This window comes from Micrasema longulum, unplaced genomic scaffold (genome assembly GCF_059751315.1).
Source record: "Micrasema longulum isolate JH-2025_06_02 unplaced genomic scaffold, ASM5975131v1 h1tg000575l, whole genome shotgun sequence".
Lineage (NCBI taxonomy): Eukaryota > Metazoa > Arthropoda > Insecta > Trichoptera > Brachycentridae > Micrasema > Micrasema longulum.
Window position 1 is genome coordinate 301482 of NW_028277771.1, and position 7973 is coordinate 309454.

General features: G+C 34.5%; 1 long non-coding RNA gene across 1 annotated transcript; it reads left to right on the forward strand.

Moving 5' to 3' along the window:
- The first annotated feature begins 5878 nt into the window (after positions 1 to 5878).
- On the forward strand, positions 5879 to 7973 carry LOC148280498 (uncharacterized). Its single transcript, XR_015822592.1, has 2 exons — positions 5879 to 6176; positions 6288 to 7973. It is a non-coding gene; the product is annotated as an uncharacterized LOC148280498 (long non-coding RNA).

Consider the following 7973-nt stretch of genomic DNA (forward strand, 5'->3'; position numbering starts at 1 on the left):
GGGCAAAATAATAGACTGGCTATTCGATCAGGAGTTTATATATTTAAAAAAATTGAATATTTGTAAATAAAGATACATATATAAAATAAAATTTATAACTAAGTAATATTCTCATGGATGTTTATGTGTGTATATGTATGTTCATATGTATGTATGTGTAATATATGTGTATATATGTATGTATGGATATGTATGTGTGCATGTACGGGTATATATATGTATGGATATGGATGAGGATGTGATATAGATAAAGACTTAGATTTAGATATAGATATGGATATGTTAATAAATAATGTTTTTAATAAAATGCTTTGTGCCTATTAAATATGTACACACTTTTGTTTTAAATTTTGGTACTCCGGTTCTGTATTTATTTTTTTTTATCTTAAAATTGCGTTATCATTCACATATTTTTGCTTTTTTTACATCTTCTAAATATTTTTTTGAAAGCATAAATTACATGTCCTTTTTTTCGCTCCCTATATTTAAGTTAGTAATAATTATTATTATACAACCATGTAGGACTATCATATGATTAATTGTAAAGGATCTTTACCGACAAGCCATGTTCATTGGCTTGGTGAGTCCTGTAAAAAAAAAAAATTAAAAATGTTTTAAAATAACTAAAATGTAATATTGTATGTAAATAATAAATAAATAAAAATAAATCATCATCATCATCATCATTCCCTTTTCGCACAAAATGGTGAATAGGGCACTGCATCGGTACACCAATCGCAGCGTAACTTGATTATTTTTTTATACATCAAGGTAAGATGATCAGTCTTACGCTTCAGGAGCCAGTCTACGGATGATGAAATATTTGAGTAAAAACACTTTTTAAATAAATATTTCATGTCAACCATCTCGGGAATCGAACGTGAGAACTCTTGCATGGCAGATACACGTGCTGACCACTACATCACTGTACAGCTGTACGAATAGCAGGTGCCACATTCAACAAATCGTGGCACTAGGGCCCAAAACAGCAAAATACAAAAAAATAATGTTTTAAGAATAGGTGTCTCAGAAGAATCTTGGGTGTGCGGTGGTTTGACTTCGTGCGGAATGAAGTAATAAAAGAACGGACGCAGCTAACTCCGGTGACAACTGTCATCAAGCTTAGGCGTTACGGTTGGCTTGGCCATGTGCTGCGGATGCCTCCTGAGATCCTTTACCTTGCATACTTCACAAGGCATCAGATTCTCGATGTCCTGGACGTCCACTGCTGACTGTTCGTCGGCAGTTCATGTCAGAACTATGGGACGCGAACCTGACTTGGGAGGATGCACAGGGGCTGGCAGCCGACAGAGATGCCTGGAGGACCTTCGTGGACACCATATGCTCCAACTAGGAAGCGTATATAGAACGATGATTCAATTCAATTCATTTATTTATTTAAAATTATTATTTATTTAAAATTATATTTACATACATTACAAACTAAAAATTTAAGACTTACATATTATAAAAAGACAAAAAATACATAAAAAGACTCTTGTCAAAGTAGTAGGAGAATCCTGCTCCGGAAAACCCCTTCGGATACATGGAATGCTGCGAGCGATGTTGTTCAGCATAGCGGTAGCCCTACCAACAGGCATAACCATCGGCAGGTTTTTCCTGTATATTGGAATATGAAATAATCTATGTTGACGCTGTGGAACATACCAACCAATGCTCATCATAATTTCAGAATTATCGATCATACCGCGCAACAATCGATAAACATGTGTAGTTAAGTACACATTCCTTCTAGTCTCTAAACTGTTGTAGCCAAACATACCCTGGAGAAACTCGGTCAGTTAGAACCAAAAATAATAGCCGCACTCTCTCATGTAGCGATATCTCAGAAAAATTTTTTGGATTTCCTCTATCATAAGAGAGTACTTCAGTTCATGTGGCCTCCAAATCATCGAGCCACTTTCGAGTCTACTTCGCACCAAGGAGTTGTAAAGAGTTCTTAGTACGCGGGTATTTTCAATAACCCTGGCAGTACGCAGAACGAATCCCAACATCTTCAATGCATTACCACTGATTGTCTCTATGTGTTTATGAAATGTCAGGGTGCTCACAAATCTAACGCCCAGATCTTTAACATTTGATGTTCGTATCAGATTCTGGTCATTCATTGTGTAGCGAAAAAATATAGTTTTTTGGACCTTAGTGAAGGTCGTGACCGAACACTTGGAAACATCAAACCTTCATTTACTTCGCTTTGCCCATTCAAACAAATTAGATATATCCGCTTGGAGAAGACAAAAATTGTCAGAAGTTGTCACCTTTAAGAAAAGTTTTAAGTCATCCACAAACAACAGAAAATGCGAGCTCAAAATTACATTTATATTATTATTAATGAAAACTGAGAACAACAGTGGACCCAGAAGAGCCTTGCGGGATACCATAGAAAGTATGGAAACACTCTGATGCAAATAGACCGTAAGAAATGTATTGGTTTCTATTTTGCAGATAGCTCGCCATTAATTTTAACATTCCATCCTGATGAATTACACAGCTATTTTGTGACGTTATAATAAACTGTTTGAGCCGTTTAAAACTATTTTCAATAAAAAAACACTACCGACAAGGGCAAGTCCAAGCCTATGAAGCTTGTCTCTAAACTCCCCATGTCCCGAAACAATTTGTGCGGTATGATAGTCAAACACCAAGAACTTATTACACATCCTGTGGCTGATGGAAGGTACAAAAGACCACGTCCATTTCCCCGTACATGCCATGTCCCATCTATTCTGCTATTGATTGAGAGTTACGCGTTACGCCTTGCATAATATCACATAATACGCTAAATCTTGTCTCGGAAAGGCGCAGCACAACACCAAAGTATTCCATATTCTCTCCTTTCCTCACAGAACGTTTTACTACTGGCTCTTTTGTCTCAAAACCTATCGGGAGAACTCCTGCAAGCACAAGAAGAGTCTCAGGTGCCACAGAAACTCTTCCATCTGTTGACTTTTGTGAAGTAAAAGAGCTGAAACCTTTATCGTTTGGGTGAGATTCATCTGGCTAAACCAATTCGCTGACTAGGCTACGCCTAAAAACAATTTTCCATCTTTTATACTTCTTTATTTACCAGACTGGCTGGATTTCTTCTTTAGGGAGTTATTCAGATGTTAATTTGTTGCCCAGTGTTTAAAGTGGCCACTCAAACCAGCCAACGACAGGTCATAAGCCCTGTAAATGCCTAGACTTCCATATACCGAATTCTCAAAAATGTTTTTCCTCTGTTGCAATAAATTTAAAAACAGAATATTATAAAGTTGTTTAAATGTTTTTTTAAGGTGGAAAATCTTGGTAGTATATTTCTTTGTTTCCAAAAATAATTTTTAATATTAGTTTTTAATTTAGTATTCCAACGAAATGTTATCATATTTTAATGTATGGAGATGCGTAAGCTGGTTTTTGACAGTAAGTATATAAAATTTCTAATATCACAGCGCAAAATTGGAATGAATAGGATTGGATTGAAATGGACTGGACTGGCCTTTTGAAGATTTTCGTTACTCTGGAAAACAGCGGCAAACTCCACACTGATAGTATCTTCCTGATAACAGAAATTTATTTTGGGATTTATTGTTAATTATATTTTATTTTTAAGCGATGCGTTTGTACGAAATCGATTTGGCGATTATCACTTATTTTAGTTGAGTTTCAAGCGGACACTGACCCCAGCTGACAAAATAATAAATAAAATAGTTTTCGAAACTTCATACACGTGCAACGAAAGGGATATGATTGTAATTGGCGAGAGTAAAGCAGACAGGTATAGGAAATAATTTACGCTGTGACACACAATGTATGATGGATAATTCTGAACACAGTTTTCTATTTTCATTAACTGGATATGTCACGTCAAATATTAATTCTGGCAAAGTTTTGCTCCCCGATGTTTTATGAAAAATGTACTGTAAATGTAAAGCTCGTGTGCCGCAAAACAAGTTTCGCGAGCCGCCAGCTAAGCAGCGCTGTTCTAGAGTGTTGCCAGCAATTTACGGGGCATGTGCATTATATGCCATGGAAACGTTGCAATCCCTGATGCAAGTATTTTAATCATACAAGCAGGCCATTTTCTGGCCATCGATAAAATCGTTCGGGCAGCGAAATGTCTGAACAATAGTAAAGCGTCAGGCGAAGATAAAATTCATCCCGAACTGTTGAAAATGAGTTTAAATTAAATTGTACAGCCTCTCTACACTTTATGATGAAAAGCCTGGGATTGAGATTAATATTTTCTCTCCTTTCGCTTTGTTACAAAACATTTTTGAGGAAAAAAATATCGCAGAGCAATAACGCTTTGCTGTCTTATAAATGTATTATACCGTTTTGTTCTCTATTGCATAGAATAAAAGATTTACAAACTTTGGCCAGACAACAGACTTAACATGTGTAACGGACGCTTTCGCCGCTGTACTTGGCTTTGCTTATAAATAACGAAAAATTCGTTATATTTCACTAAAGAAATTTCAGTTTCATTAAGACTCATAGAAATGTTAATGGGAATAACTCTGCAGTAAAAAGAGTACGGCCTATTGTTTTGCTGAAAACTGTAGCTAACGTGTGATTGATAGTCATAAATTTTTGTTCATATAAGCGGTAGCGCGTTATTACTCTGAGATAAATATATTAAAGGGAAGCGGTTCGATGGAACGCGATGACGCCCTGGTTCTCTGGTCTAGGGTCCCAAATACAGACAAAGCCTGCCAGGGTATTACCGCGTTTCTGTCGCTTAGAATGATAGTGATTGAAAGAGTATATCTTTATAAGTTCTAGACTTATGTTTGTCAGATGCAAGATTGAATTGACAATAATTATTTTCATAATACGATATGCTCCTGTGAAATCTGACTGCGAATCTGAGAAGGATAAGTTTTGGACAAGTGTGATGAATAGAAAATAAGATAGCGAGAGAGTTATACTTGCGGGAAATTTGAATGGGTGGTTGGGGAACTCAAAGATGATGGGATGGAAGGTAGAATGACAATGGAAGAAGACTGCTAGAGGTTTGCCTGGAATGGAATCTTTTTGAGTCAAATACATTTTTTGATCATAAGGAAATCCACCAGTATACGTGGGAGAAAGGCAGTGAATGATCTTTTATCGACAATTGACTCTAGATTGAAGCCTGTGACTTTTGATACGCGGGTGTACAGAGAAGCTGAAATGGAAACAGATCACATCTTGGTGGCATCAAGAGTAATCTTGTTTCAAGAATAGTGGTCCGAGACCCGCAAAGTACAGGCGCCTTCTAGAGTCAAAGTTGACAAACTCGAAAATGATTGCATAAAGTATAGTTTTTAAAGGGCTGTAGATCGCAGACTGATATATGAATGTGTGAAAATTATGAGTATCGATATTAGTGCGAATGTTTGAAAAACGGCATGTGTGAATCAGCAATGGAAGTATGCGGTATAACGAAACAAGGAAGAAAGAAAGGTGTTGCATGGTGGGAAGATGGAATTTAAAAAATAGCGTAGGAAAAGAAGGAAGCATGGTTTATTCTGCTGACAGTGAATAAAGCGGTTGGTAGTAGGTATGTTCAATCTCTCGGAGAAAGACAAGGCATGACCAAATACAACAAATACTTAAAGATCTGAATGCAAATATAGAGTGATGTGGCGTTCTTTCTTCTCTGCCTACCCTTACGGGGAAACGGCGTGATGATTTGTTGTTGTTGTTAGAAAAATATCGTATTTAAATAAAAATCAAACGCTGTAATATTAAAATTTAAGCCTAAAACTAGCTTTAATGTACATAAATGTTGCCATTTAAAAAATGGTACGTTGTCAGATTATCATCACCTTGGAATTTTGATGAGGTCATAACTAATGCAGCAAAAGTAATGTTACCAAAAACAACACTGATTATGAGCTCAAATAAATTAAATTTAATAACAAATAATAGTATGATATTGACTGCGTAGCATGCCGTGGAAATAATTGTTAATTTATGGGCAATTTACACAACAACTGTTAAAATATCGACTCAAGTGCGAAAACTATGATCGTGAAAAATATTTTGTTTATAAGTCTAAGTTTCTTACGCAGTGAATTTTGTCAAGTTTGTGTGAGGTACAGACATACATTACGATGAATAAATAAATTAAGAACGTTAGTGCAAATAGACAATTTAGCCTAAGCTAACATCACACCTCTTCTATAAACGTAAGTTTAAAAATATTTAGTTTCTGTTCATTATATTTAGCGCAGAAGTCCTCCACTATGATTTTTTTTCTTGTTTTTTAAAGGAATAACCCGGTAAGTTTATATTTTCAGAGGTTTGTCAACGTGGGAAAGAGAGGATATCAAATGAAGGTATGAAAAATATGTAGGAGTCACCCGAAATCAAGAATGCTCAGTGTCAGTCGTATTAAGAACAATGCAAAAATGTAATCATACATTTTCCGTATGTAAACAATTATCAAAACATTACTAATATTTAAAGCATTAACTTTGTGGTTAAATATTTTAGTAAATATTTTTCAATATTTGTATTTAACTGTAAGTGATTTCACCGTCGCCGTCGGTAAGTGATTATATTTAAATATGTAATAACATTAAGTTATTATTAAATCATTCAATTGACTATTGAAAAATTGCGGATGCCAGCAGATGAAAAATCGCTGAGAAACATGGAATTTGTACATGACCTCAAAATTTTATTAAAAAGTAAAATAAACACTGGACAATATATATGAGCGATAGCATCCTCAGTTACAATACGCAGTTCACACATATTCACACAGTTCCATCATGTGGTCCAGTTCAATGACAGTGACTCAAGTATAACATCAACGCACTACATCGTTCTCTTCTGTCAACTAAAACTGGGTAGGAGCTCCCATGCTTTTCCTAATGCATCAAACCTCAGAAATATACCACAACACCCAGACTAGTTGAGAACATAATCTTACTTCGATTTTTTTCTTGCAACTGCCAGGAATCGAATCCGCAAAGTCAGAAGCAATATTGTTCAATAAATGAATCTATTTTTTTATGATGCGTATGTAAACGAAGTAAATTTAACAATTGTTTCTTAGTATTGAGATGCTAAAACACGAAAATCTTGATATATCTCTACGAGAATATTCCATAGTAGGTTGTAATTTTCAGCGATTGCTGGTACCCCTGATGTGACAGGTAAAGCAGACCCTGAAATCTTGGATACTAGGTACTGAATTCGTTCAGCATCAGTCAAGTGTATTGATCATTTCCTTAAAGTTTTGATAAAATAACGGCCAACAACAAAGATCCTCATTGAAAGCAACTAATTCTAGAACCGGAAGCTTATTTATTTGTGCTTTATTAACTTAGTTCATAACATCTTAAGAACTTATAATATTATAATTTTTTTATCAAAATTTCTCAATAACATATTTTTTTAATTTAATTTTAAATATTTCAATCTTTTCTATCTCCTTTATTTCTTCAGGTAACTCATTGTACAGCTTCAATCCCTTGTACAATGAGTTTTGAGATTTTGTTTTTCTCCTCATTGGTAATCTTATTCAAATTAATAAATAATAAAATTGATTCTCCTAGCCTACTAGAAAGACTTCCATTCCGTGTGCCATCTAGACCGACAAGACATAATCTTTTGTTTTACACTGAAAACGCGTCAACAAACTATTTTAAACAATCTACAATACCTAGAATATGCGACCAATATAACAAAATATTTACCGAGGCTGATATTTTTTGTGACAATGTATGTAAATTTAGGTCAAAAATTATAGAAATTTTGAGAGAAGCAGACATTTAACATTATTATTATATATATATTTTTTCATTTCGTTTCTTTTACATTTATTATATTGAACATAATTTAAATTATTGTATTAAGTGTAAACAATTTTTTTGGTGTGTGCATGAGTTTCTTACTCTAATATACAAAGAAATTGGCAATATATGTGTACATACTGTTTGTTTACCTAATAAAATAAATAAATAATCTTTTTTTAA